Source organism: Anolis sagrei, chromosome 2 (genome assembly GCF_037176765.1).
Source record: "Anolis sagrei isolate rAnoSag1 chromosome 2, rAnoSag1.mat, whole genome shotgun sequence".
Lineage (NCBI taxonomy): Eukaryota > Metazoa > Chordata > Lepidosauria > Squamata > Dactyloidae > Anolis > Anolis sagrei.
Window position 1 is genome coordinate 8,094,183 of NC_090022.1, and position 13,461 is coordinate 8,107,643.

At 42.4% G+C, this 13,461-nt stretch overlaps 1 protein-coding gene across 1 annotated transcript in view; it reads left to right on the plus strand.

Annotated features, from left to right (window-relative positions):
* LOC132765289 (zinc finger protein 85-like) overlaps nucleotides 1-1,022 on the plus strand; it is a 16,447-nt gene extending 15,425 nt beyond the window's left edge. The window contains exon 6 of the mRNA XM_067465170.1: nucleotides 1-1,022. This exon is cut by the window's left edge and continues 2,295 nt beyond it. The gene's annotated coding sequence lies outside the window, so the exon portion shown is untranslated.
* The last annotated feature ends 12,439 nt before the right edge of the window (nucleotides 1,023-13,461 follow it).

Genomic DNA, 13,461 nt, shown 5'->3' on the forward strand with positions numbered 1-13,461 from the left:
CAACCTCAGAGCCACAAGGGCTGCTATGTTGCAATTTATTTATTTATCTTAAAAAATATATTATTGTTTCATAGGGTATGTAGAAAACAAAACAAATGAACAAAAGGAAAAAAATGAACAAAAGGGAAAAAATATGCAAACGATTTACAAAAGAGTCAATATTCAGTGCTCATTAAACATATGTACAATCAGATTTGGTTGTACAATTATTTATACCTTAACATTATATAACCCTCTATCCCCCCACCCGTGAACCCCACCCCCTGTCCTCCGAAACCCCTCAAAACAGGATCACATTACTAAACAACAACTACCCAAATATCTTCATTCACTGAATCCCCTTTATGGCAATCTTCAAGTTTACCTTTGTCTTCTTTTCTAGATTCCCAAGTGTCAGCCTCCATTTGTTTGCAAATTCTTCATTATTTCCTCCTCTGCTGCTATATTAAAAACTTCCAAAGAAGGAGCCTCCACCACACCCCGGGGCAGGGAGTTCCACTGCTGAACTTCCTGACTGTGAGAATCATAGAATCAAAGAGTTGGAAGAGACCTCATGGGCCATCCAGTCCAACCCCATTCTGCCAAGAAGCAGGAATATTGCATTTAAATCACCCCTGACAGATGGCCATCCAGCCTCTGTTTAAAAGCTTCCAAAGAAGGCGCCTCCACCACACTTCGGGGCAGAGAGTTCCACTGCTGAACAGCTCTCACAGTCAGGAAGTTCTTCCTCATGTTCAGATGGAATCTCCTCTCTTGTAGTTTGAAGCCATTGTTCCTTCGTGTCCTAGTCTCCAGGGAAGCAGAAAACAAGCTTGCTCCCTCCTCCCTGTGGCTTCCTCTCACATATTGATACATGGCTATCATGCCTCCTCTCAGCCTTCTCTTCTTCAGGCTAAACATGCCCAGCTCCTTAAGCCGCTCCTCATAGGGCTTGTTCTCCAGACCCTTGATCATTTTAGTCGCTCTCCTCTGGACACATTCCAGCTTGTCAATATCTCTCTTGAATTGTGGTGCCAATATGAGAGCTGTTCAGCAGTGGAACTCTCTGCCCCGGAGTGTGGTGGAGGCTCCTTCTTTGGAAGCTTTTAAACAGAGGCTGGATGGCCATCTGTCGGGTGATTTGAATGCAATATTCCTGCTTCTTGGCAGAATGGGGTTGGACTGGATGGCCCAGGAGGTCTCTTCCAACTCTTTGATTCTATGATTCTATTCTATTTGTCAGCTTGGCCATTTGGATATAATCTACTAAATTATCTCTCCAATCTTTGATAGATAACTCTTTTTCCCCTTTCCAAGTTTTGGCTATTATTAGTCTTGCCACAACAAAGCAATAGTGACAAATTTCTTCATCTCCTGATTCTAAATAATCCTAAGAGACACATTTCCGGCTTTTTCTTAACTTTGTTGTTAATCATATTGTTTGTTTGTTTCACCACTTTTCCCCAAAATTCTTTGACTATATTACACGCCCACCATACATGGAAAAATGATCCCTTCGCCTTCTTACATCTCCAGCAAGTTCCTTGTCCTGTTTTCTCTGTTTTAGCCAATAATTCTGGAGTTATGTAAGTTCTAGAAAACATTTTAAACATGTAGCAATTTATTTATTTATCATGTCAGGAGCAAACCAAACAGTTGTATTGCATTTTTAACAAACAAACAAACAAAACACAAAGTTTGCAAGCTTGGTAGTTGGTTAAATGTCCTTTGACCAGTATCTGGCCACTTGGAGTGCCTCTGGTGTTGCTGCAAGAAGGTCCTCCACTGTGCATGTGGCAGGGCTCAGGATGCATTGCAGCAGGTGGTCAGTGGTTTGATCTTCTCCACACTCGCATGTCGAGGATTCCACTGTGTAGCCCCATTTCTTAAGGTTGGCTTAGCATCTCGTGGTGCCAGAGCGCAGTCTGTTCAGTGCCTTCCAAGTCGCCCAGTCTTCTGTGTGCCCAGGAGGGAGTCTCTCATTTGGTATCAGCCATTGATTGAGGCTCTGGGTTTGAGCCTGCCACTTTTGGACTCTCGCTTGCTGAGGTGTTCCAGCGAGTGTCTCTGTAGATCTTAGAAAACTATTTCTTGATTTAGCAGCAGCGCCCCCTGTGGCCGGAATCGAGCATACCCTCATGAAGCCGGAAAAGCTGGAATGTTAAATTGCCTCTGTGTCTGTCTATATATGTTGTATGCCTAAATGGCATTGAATGTTTGCCATGTAGATGTGCATTGTAATCCGCCCTGAGTCCCCTGCAGGGTGAGAAGGGCAGAATATAAATACTGTAAATAAATAAATAAGTTTAAGAATTCAGACAGATAAACAAAATAAGAGGAAGGATTTGCAGGACGGAACAATTTTGATCTGTGAGAAGTTTAGGATCCTTTCCGTGAATCTAGGTTGTTGTCCTCTATCCATATAGAGAAGCCAGTCATATATAGACATTCATAGTCAAACATTTATCCTGCCCCACAAACCTCATTATGGGGCCATTCATCTAGTTTGTCATTCACTTTGGAGGCGCCTGAGGAGCACAAAACAAAAATGGAAAGGCCTTTAGTTAGAAGCATTCTGAGACGACTATTGGAAGAAAGGCCTGCTTGTTTAGACTTGCACTCTTTGGAACAAGTTAAATGTTCTAGCTAAATGTGTATAAAATCAAGGTATCATAGAGTGGCCAAAGAGGTTCTCTTGCAAAACCAGAGATGAGCTTGTAGCACTGTATAGTTTGGAGGAAGTTAACAGACAACAACAAAATAACAAAGCCAGCGGACCTGATGGGATCCCTGAAATCTTTAAAAAGGCTGGACGTGAGCTGACACAACAATTCCACCGGCTCACTAAAAAAGTATGAGTGACTGAAAAAATCCCTGCAGACTTCAAGGTTGCCACCATCATCACCCTTTTCAAAAAAGGGGAAAGAACAGACTGTGTGCTGGTACAGCTGTATCAGGAGCTCCCATTTTATTTGCCTTGTATTAAGTGTTTGCTTGCAGCCTGCGGCTTGGGATTCTGCAGAAGGGTGGCTTCTTGTTAAGTTTGCAGTTATAGGGCAAGCCCCCTGTCCATCATCGTTAAGTTTGGTTCCACCCCCTGTTCAGGACAATTGAAAAGGGAAGGGAGCCATTTTTAGTCAGTCTCAGCAAGGAAAGTTAATGTACAGGACATGTACAGACTTTCTCCTGTACAAAGGCTTCAACCCTTAAGACCTCCCGGGGGAAAACAGTCATAAGAGCATCTAAGGATTCCCAAAGGTTTCCAGGGAAACAGTCTTACAGCCCTGAGGAATTTCGGAGGGAATAACAGCTTTAAACATCAAGAACTTCAGCTAAGAGACTACAGGCCTACTGGTAGGTCCACTCGGTTTTGAGACGCAGTTCAGCCCGGTAGTGGATCCACATCAGTTAGGTTTAGGTTCACAGTTAGCCTGGGAGAAGTTTGGAAAGGGATTTTCCTTTAGAGTAAAAGTAACAGTTAGAAGCCACCAGTTGCACAAAGCCTGGAAGCACTTGTTTATCCTTTTGAAGACAAAAGAAGTTTCTGTTGATTGTTCACCAATAAAAGACTGTTATATTTTACAAACCCTCTAGAGACTGTTTATGGTGAAAATCCTTGCGAATTTCTCTTCGGCCCCCCTGGCTTTCTGCTGGGCTAAAGTTGCACGTTCTGTATTAAAGGCAATTTATTTCAAGCCCAGCGCATGACAGAACAGACTGCGAGATCTTCTGAGGTATTTCCCATATCACCTCAACTGGAAAAATCTTCACAAGAATCCTTGCAAGCTGCCTTCTACCTATCTCAGAAGACATCCTCCCAGAACAGTGGTCTCAGCTTGTGGGCACCCAGGTGTTTTGGCCTACAACTCCTAGAAATCCCAGCCAACTTACCAGCTGTTAGGATTTCTGGGAGTTGAAGGCCAAAACATCTGGGAACTCACAAATTGAAAACTGAATGGCTTACGCTCCTCCAGAGGAACAATGAATATGATCTTTTTTTTTTATAAATAATCTTTATTGATTTTCCATTATACAAAAAAACATGTTTAAACATACATACATAGACATCCTATACATCGACTATACAAATACCTCTTTAAAAGTTACTTTCTACTCCCCCCCTTGGCCTACCCTCCCCGCCTCCCCCCCCCTCCCCCCTATCTGCAGACAAAATACCAGACACATACTAACGACTGACACACGATTCATACTGACTTCCAGGGACGTCTGCGCACACATTGTCCAGTTGTTACTGGTTAATTGTAAGAGTTTGTCTTTTATTTTTAATTTCTTTAATCTTAGTGGTTCTAGAGGTCTTTCATTAACTTAATTTGTGGATCCCTCGTAGGTGGGTTTTACTTTGTATTCTACTAGTACTTTATGTTGTTTTTTTTAAGGAAAGTTATGAATTTACTCCAATCCGTTTTGTTGTTTGTTATTTCACTTTTCCTTAATAGCTGGGTTAGCCGATCCATGTTCATAATCTCTGTGGCTTTGATGATCCATGCGTCGAGCGTTGCTGTTTCTTTGCCTTTCCATGTTTTAGCTATACAGATTCTGGCCGCGGTGGTCAGGTAAAAAAGGATTTTCTCGTCGTTTCTATTCATATCGTTGGTGTTCATTCCTAGTAGAAATAGTTCAGGTCTAAATTCTATTTCAATTTCTAATATGTCTTTGATTTTTTGGTGTATCAGCCTCCAGAGTTTCTTGATCTTCTTGCACTCCCACCACATGTGACTAAAGGTTCCTTTTTTCCTCTGGCATCTCCAGCAGTTCTTATCCGATTTTCCTTTGCTGTATTTAGCTATTTTCTCCGGGGTCTGGTACCAAAAATAAAACATTTTGATCCAGTTCTCTTTGATTTCAGTGGCGTATGCATATTTAAGTTTTTTATTCCAGATTTCCTCCCACTCAGACATGGTAATTGTACGCCCTATCATCTTAGCCCATTTCACCATAACTTCCTTGACCTGTTCTTCTTCGGTAGCCCATACTAGTAGTTGTTGGTAGAGATTTTTGATCGTCTTTCTCTCCGTTCTTAGTATCTTGTCCCAAGCTTTGTCTTTTGTTTCGAACCCTATTTTTTTGTCTTCTTTGAAGTTTTCGCTAACTTGCCAATATTGGAACCATGAAAATTTGGGGTGTAGCTGCCTTATTTCTTCGAGTGATTTTAGTTTAATCACCTGATTGTCCATCTTCGTTAGCTGTCTGTAGGTCAGCCACTTTTCACTTGGTGTTTCTCTCCGCTGTTCTGCCTCGTTTGGCGCTATCCAGAGTGGAGTTCTTGTGTACCATCGCTCCTTGTATTTTTTCCAAGTTTTTAGCAACGATGCTCTAAGCAGATGGTTATTGAAGTTCCGTTCTTTTGGCGTTTTCCCTTTCCAAAGGTAAGCGTGCCATCCTTTGGCCAGGTCTTCTCCTTCCAAAGCCAGTAGTCTTTCGTCATTTAGCGTAGCCCACTCCCGGATCCATGCCAATGATGCTGCTTCGTAGTAGAGTAGGAGGTCCGGGAGTCCCAGGCCTCCCCTTCTAGGCTCGTCGCTGAGATTTCTGAATTTGATTCTGGCCTTCTTATTTTGCCATATGAATCTGTTCAGTTCCTTTTGCCAGTTTGTTATCATTTTTGTTGTTTTAACCACTGGAATCATTCGGAACAGGTACAGTACTTCTGCAAGAATATTCATTTTTGCCACTGCGACCCTACCTAAGAGGGATAGATTTAATCTTGACCAGTGTCTCATTTTTTCTTTTAGAATTTTCCATTTATTCTCGTAGTTATTTTTTACTAATTGGGCATTACTGGAGGTTATCTGTATCCCCAGGTATTTTACCTTTGCGGCAACTTCCACCCCCGTCTTTCCCCTTAATTCCTCCTTCCTTTCCTTTGACATATTTTTAACTAAGAATTTGGTTTTGTCTTTATTAATCTTTAGACCCGCTACTTCACCGAAGTCGGTGATTTCCGCCCACCATTTCTCCCAATGACTTAGAGGCTCCTCGATAATACACATCACATCGTCGGCAAACGCTGCCACCTTATAACTATGTGATTTCACTTTAAGGCCCTTGATCTCTTTATTGTTTCTAATACTGTCCAGCAGTACCTCCAGGGTCAGGATGTAAATTAAAGGGGACAGCGGGCAACCCTGCCTAGTTCCTCTATTTATATTTATTGGATTTGATGTTTGCCCATTCACAATAATGTGTGCCAGTTGTTGCGTGTAGATGGTCCTAATCCCATTTATAAAGTGGAAGCCCGCATCCATTTCTTTTAGTAGTTCTATTATAAATCCCCAATTGACCCTGTCAAATGCCTTCTCCGCGTCGAGGAACAGTAGTCCCGCCTCTTTTTGGTTGTGCCTATTGTAGTACTCTAATGCATTGAGAATTAGCCTTATATTGTTGTTTATCTTCCGTCCTGGTAGGAAGCCGGTCTGATCTTTGTGTATTCTTGCACTCAATACCTTTTTTAATCTGGCGGCTATCACACCCGCAAATATCTTATAATCTCCGTTAAGAAGAGATATTGGTCGGAAGTTTTTAGTTTTAGTGTTGTCTTGTTCTTCCTTAGGAATTAGGGTTATAAGTGCTACTTTCCACGTATCTGGAATTTTTCTGTCCTTCATAGCTCTGTTTACTACTCTAGTTAGTTGTGGTGTTAGTATGTCACTGAATGTCTTATAGTACTTATTTGTGAGCCCATCCGGGCCAGGGGATTTATCCGTTGCTAGACCCGCAATTGTTGTTTTTACTTCCTCTTCTGTTACTTCTCTGTTTAACATTTCTCTCTCTTCGTCGGTTAGCTTCTTTATGCCTCGTTTTCCTAGATATCGGATTACTTTTTCTTTAGGTATATTATCGTCGGTGTATAGCTTTTTATAAAACTTACGAAATTGTTCTTCTATTTCTTTCTGCTTAGTATAGCACTTCTCTCCATCCTCTATTTTGATTATTTGTTGTTTAGACTTCTTCCTTCTTATTTTCCAAGCCAGAAACTTCCCTATTTTGTTAGCGTTTTCGAATTGATTCTGTCTCATGTATTTTATTTTTTTACTTATTTCTTCTAGTTGTAGCGAATCAGCTTTTCTCCTTAGTATCTCAAATTGCAGCTTTAACTTCTTATCGTCTGGTCGCTTTTTTAGATCCCCTTCTGTCCTTTCAAGTTCTTCTTCTATCCTTCGTTGTTCTTCTTTCCTGCTTTTGTTCCTTTTGGATTTCTGTTGTATAAAGTGGCCTCTGATGTAGGCCTTAGATGCATCCCAAACGACCTCTACTTTCATCTCTTGGTCTGTGTTGATCCGAAAAAATTCCTCTAATATTTTCCTGTTGGTTTCTTGGTCCTTGTGCTCCCTTATCAGTAGATCGTCCAGTTTCCATCTGTATAGTCCTTGCCTGTTATCCAGTTTTGTCAAAGTGAGTTCTAGAGGGGCATGGTCTGAGTTCATCCTTGCTTGTATTTTGATTTTAGTTGTCCTGGCAATTATTGCTTCTGAGCCCCACATCATATCGATGCGAGACCAGGTGTTATGTCGATCAGAAAAGAAGGTGTAGTCCCGTACATCTTTGTTGTAGAATCTCCAGATGTCTTGGAGCCCTAGCTTTTCTTTTAATACTTTGAACTCTTTGGGGAGTTCCCCCATGTGTTGATTCTTTGCTTTGTCGGGTCTCTTGGTCTTATCTATGTTATTGTCTAAGACCCCGTTAAAGTCTCCCAGTATAATTAAGTCGTCATATTCCTGTTCTAATATGTTATTGCTGAGTGACTCTATAAATTTTGTTTTGCTTCCATTGGGGGCATAGATGTTGCACAATAGCACTTTTCTGCTGTCGAATTCAAAGATGGTGCCTAGAGTTCTTCCTTCCTGGTCTTTAAAGACCTGCCTTGATGGTATGTTCTCATTTATGTATGTTACAACCCCTCTCTTCTTTTCTCCTCCTGAGGCATAATACATTTTCCCTAGTTTCTTTTGGGTCAAATGGGCAACGTGTTTATGGCATATGTGTGTTTCTTGTAGTGTCATAACATCAAAATGTCCTTTCTTAAGTTGGTGCCAAATTTTAGTTCTTTTATTGGGGTTGTTCAAGCCATTTACATTCACAGAGTATATTTTAATTTTTTGAGCCATTATTACCCTTATCGTCTCTATCATTGTACCCAGTCGCCGCTGCCAGATCCGCAAAACCCTTGTATCCCCTAGGGGATGCTTCTCGTGGTCTTTTCCTTAGTCTTTCCTCCGTAGTCTCGTAGGTATCTCCGTCATCCATGTCATTCTCCTCCCTGTCCTTCTTCTGGTGCTCACTGTTTTTCCCTAGGTATTTGTCGTAAAATGCTTTGGCTTTAAATTCTGAAGTTAGCCTGAACTGTTCACCGGCCCAGGTGACCATCAGTCCCTCCCTTCTTTCCCACTTAAATCTTACACTTCTCTTTTTAAGTTCTTCAGTGAGGAAGAGATATTTGCGTCTCCTTTCTAGGACTACTCTGGGATGTTCCTTTAAGATGGCTATCTTACTGCCTTTATGATATGTTTCTTTTCTGGTATTTTCTTTCAGAACTCCGTCTCTAAAGTTTTTTTCCCCAAAGCATACTATTATGTCTCTTGGGACTTTGTGCTTTTTGGCATAGTTAGACTGGATCCTATAAACTCGGTCAATATTGTCACTACTGTCCTCGCGGCTGATTTGGAGCAACTGGGCCACCAGGTTCACAACTATTTCTCTTGTGTTTTCTTTCTCTTCCTCTTGGAAGAGAATGAATATGATCTTCACGGCACAACAGCTCCAAGAAAAATGTAGGGAACAAAACCAACCCCTGTATATGGCATCCATGGACCTTGCAAAGGCATTCGACACAACCAGTCGTGCTCTCTGGACCATCCTCCAAAAAATCGAGTGCCCTAACACATTTGTGAACATCCTGCAGCTCCTCCATGATGACAAGTTTTGGACAGCAATGGCTCCCAAAGTGACCCATTTAAGGTGGAATCAGGTGTTATTGCCCCAACCTTATTCTCCATCTTCATCACTATGATATTGCATGTTGATCGGAAGCTTCCCACTGGCATGGAACTAATCTGTCGGACTCTAACAACAATATTAATGTAAATAAAATTCATTAATTCGACTGCTCCCCACCCCAGCTCGAGTCCTCCGGTGGAGGAAAGTGTTCGGACATGTAAACATCAGTTGGTGAGTGTGTTAACTGAAAGTGCAAAGCACAAAGCTGATTGGTTGGGCAATCTATATAAATAAAAATGTAATGTTCGTTTGTGGGATTAACAGAACTAAAAAAATAATAATGGGCAAATGGATACCAAATTTGGACACAAGAGACCTAACAACCCAATGTATGTCCTTCACTCAAAAAACTGATTTTGTCATTTGGGAGTTGTAGCTGCTGGGATTTATAGTTCACCTACAACCAAAGAGTATTCTGAATCCTACCAATGATGGAATTGAACCAAACTTGGCACACAGAACTCCCACAACCAACAGAAAATTCTGGAAGGGTTTGGTGGGCATTGACCTTGAGTTTGGGAATTGTAGTTCACCTACATTCAGAGAGCACTGCTGACTCAAACAATGATGGATCTGGACCAAACTCTACACAAATATTCAATATGCCCAAATGTAAACACTGGTGGAGTTTGGGGAAAATAGAATCTTGACGTTTGAGAGTTGTAGTTGCTGGGATTTATAGTTCACCTACAATCACAGAGCATTCTGAACCCCACCAACGATAGAATTGGACCAAACCTCCCACACAGAACCCCCATGTGGGCCACAGCAACAAGTAGCAGGGGACGGCTAGTGCCCAATAGACTAGCTGAGCCTGGGAGTTTTGGCAACAGTTACATATTTAGGCATTAGCTGTGAAAGAGCTAGCACAGAGAGAGAGACAGTTTTGAGTTCTTCCTCCATGAGGTGCTGGAAGATCTCCCACATGGACACCTAAAGACCATTTGAATCTCTCTCAAAAGACACTGTGTGAGTCAGTGCAACTGTTCACATGATTGTATGTATGTCGCTATGCATTACAGAGAGTAAACACCTTGCTCTTTACTGATAATCTGCGTGGAATATTTTCTTTCTCTGGCAAGACAGTGTGTGGATTGGTAAAAGTGTGAACTAGTTGTGATTTTGTGTGGGAAGACAGAGGAAGAATGTCCAAGACTTTTCCTTAAAATGTAAACATTTAATGCAGCAATTTAGTTCTGCCTTGTCGTCCTTCTTTCTTCATATACCTTGATTAAGGTATTTTTTTACATGGTAGTTATTTTGATTCTGATATTACCTTCCTATTTGTGTATGCGTATATGAATGTTTTTTGCTCTCTACTGTTTTTATTAACTGTTTTTAATGTCATTTCAAGATTTCACTGATGAGGAATGGGCCCTGCTGACTCCAGGCCAAAGGTCTCTCCATGGAGCAGTGATGGAAGAGAACTTGAAAACTATGTCCTCTCTCCTTTCCCCTTGCGGTTGACCAAATCAATTTACAAGAGCAAAAGCATGTACAGACTAACTCTAGTCCAGAAAATATCTCAATATAAATATCTCAAAAGACTAGAAGTTTTAGTCAGTAAAACAGTGTAGATTTCATGACATAAGTCATTAGGATTGAAGGATTAGGGGTTATACAATACAGACTGACTAACTCTAGTCCAGAAACGGAAATATCTCAATAGACTAGAAGCTTTAGTCAGTAAAACAGAGTAGATTTCATGACATAAGTCGTTAGGATTGAAGGATTAGGGGTTGTACAATATATAGTTTGAAGCATGAATTCTCAACTTGTGTCTTTAATATCTTACGTGTATTTAATATGCATTTTATAGAAATACAACACCGCCTGAGCTCTGCAAGTGCAGCATTTTTCCGAATGAAGCATAGAGTGTTTGAGGACTGGGACATCCTTAGGGAGACCAAGGGGCTTGTTTTTTAAAGCTATTGTCCTCCCAACCCTGCTGTGGCAGCCACCTCTCCACCAAAGTCAACATTGACACTGAAATACAACACCGCCTGAGCTCTGCGAGTGCAGCGTTTTTCCAAATGAAGCACAGAGTGTTTGAGGACCGGGACATCCTCAGGGAGACCAAGGTGCTTGTCTACAAAGCTATTCCCCTCCCAACCTTGCTATATGCTTGTGAAACATGGACTATCTACAGACGTCACATACAACTCACACATCTTGGGAAGTCTGACTTGGCCACGGTGGTACACGCTTTGGTCACATCCCGCCTCGACTACTGCAACGCTCTCTACGTGGGGCTGCCCTTGAAGACGGCCCGGAAGCTCCAGCTAGTCCAGCGCGTGGCAGCCATGTTGTTAACCGGAGCGGGACGCAGGGAGCGCACTACGCCCTTGCTGTCCCAGCTCCACTGGCTGCCGATCAGCTACCGGGCCCAATTTAAGGTGCTGGTGTTAACCTACAAAGCCCTAAACGGTTCCGGCCCAAAATACCTTGAGTACCGCATCTCGGCCTATGAGCCCACGAGGACCTTGAGATCATCCGGGGAGGCCCTTCTCTCGATCCCGCCTGCCTCACAGGCACGCTTGGCGGGGACTAGAGAGCGGGCCTTCTCGGTGGTGGCCCCCCGGCTGTGGAACTCCCTCCCCGCTGAAATTAGACAGGCGCCTTCCCTCATGGCCTTCTGCAAGGGCCTGAAAACCTGGCTCTTCGAAAAGGCCTTCAATTAAGTGCTATGTTTTTGGAATGACCACCGGAATGGACTATGACCCAAACAAGACGAAGCGGATTTTTAGTTTAATTAGCTGTGTGTTAGTAAGATGTGTGTTATGGCCCTGATTTACTGTAACTGTTGTCTTTATGTTCTATGTTCTGTACACCGCCACGAGTCGCCTTCGGGCTGAGAGTGGCGGTTAACAAGTGCAAATAATAAATAAATAATAAATAAACTCCTTAAACGATTCCATCAGCGTTGCCTCTGAAAAATCCTGTACATCTCTTGGGAAGACAGGTGGACAAATGTCAGCATGCTAGAAGAAGCAAAGACCACCAGCATTGAAGTGATGGTCCTACACCATCAACTCTGCTGGACTGGTGACACTGTCTGGATGCCCGGCCACCGTCTCCCAAAGCAATTGCTCTACTCCGAACTCAAGAATGGAAAACAGAATGTTGAAGGACAGGAAAAGAGATTTAAAGATGGGATCAAAGCCAACCTAAAAAACTCTGGCACTGAGAACTAGGAAACCCTGGCCTGTGAGCGCTCCAGCTGGAGGTCAGCTGTGATCAGCAGTGCTGTAGAATTTGAAGAGGCATGAATGGAGGGCAAAAAGGAGAAACGTGCCAAGAGGAAGGCGCGTCAAGCCAACCCTGACCGGGACCGCCCTCCGCCTGGAAACCGATGCCCTCACTGCAGAAGATGCAGGTCAAGAATAGGGCTCCACAGCCACCTACAGACACCAAACTTGGAGGACAATCTTACTCGGGCAACGAGGGATCGCCTAAGGAAGGTATAAATATGTGAGGGGAAGTCACAGGGGGGAGGGAGCAAGCTTGTTTTCTGCTGCCCTGGAGACTAGGACATGGAACAATGGGCCAGAGTGAAGGGAGAGGGGCAGGGGACAGTTCCACCTTGTCTCCTGCCTATGTCATCAGCTGGGGACCCTTCCCCACAGCATCATCTGCCACTCTGGCCAGAGTGAAGAGAGAGGGGGCCAGGGGACAGTTCCACCTTGTCTCCTGTGCTATGTTCATAATATAATATAATATAATATAATATAATATAATATAATATAATATAATATAATATAAAAAGAGGCTGGATGGCCATCAGTCAGGGGTGGTTTGAATGCTTCTTGGCAGAATGGGGTTGGACTGGATGGCCCATGAGGTCTCTTCCAAATCTTTGATTCTATGATTCTATGATAATATAATATAATATAATAGAGCCCCCGGTGGGTTAAACCCCTGTGCCGGGAGGACTGAAGACCGACAGGTCGCAGGTTCGAATCCGGGGAGAGGTGGATGAGCTCCCTCTATCAGCTCCAGCTCCTCATGTGGGGACATGGGAGAAGCCTCCCACAAGGATGATAAAAATATCAAATCATCCAGGCGTCCCCTGGGCAACATCCTTGCAGACGGCCAATTCTCTCACACCAGAAGCGACTAGCAGTTTCTCAAGTTGCTCCTGATGCGACAAAAAAAAGTAATATAATATATTGTATGTACATATAATGTTTATAATATTATAATGTAATACAATATAATGCTAATAGCAATATGATATTATAATTATATATTTTATATTACAGGTAATATTACTAGATATTACTAAAAACCTGGCTGTTTGAACAGGCGTTCGAATAAATAATGCAATGAACACGATGAATATAGGAAACAGAATTATGGATGACGAATTGGATCACGATTTTAGTTACGAGACGTTAATGTGTTGTTATTGAGATGTCATTAGTTTGTATTTTATACTGTTAATGGTTTTAATATTGTATGTTGTTG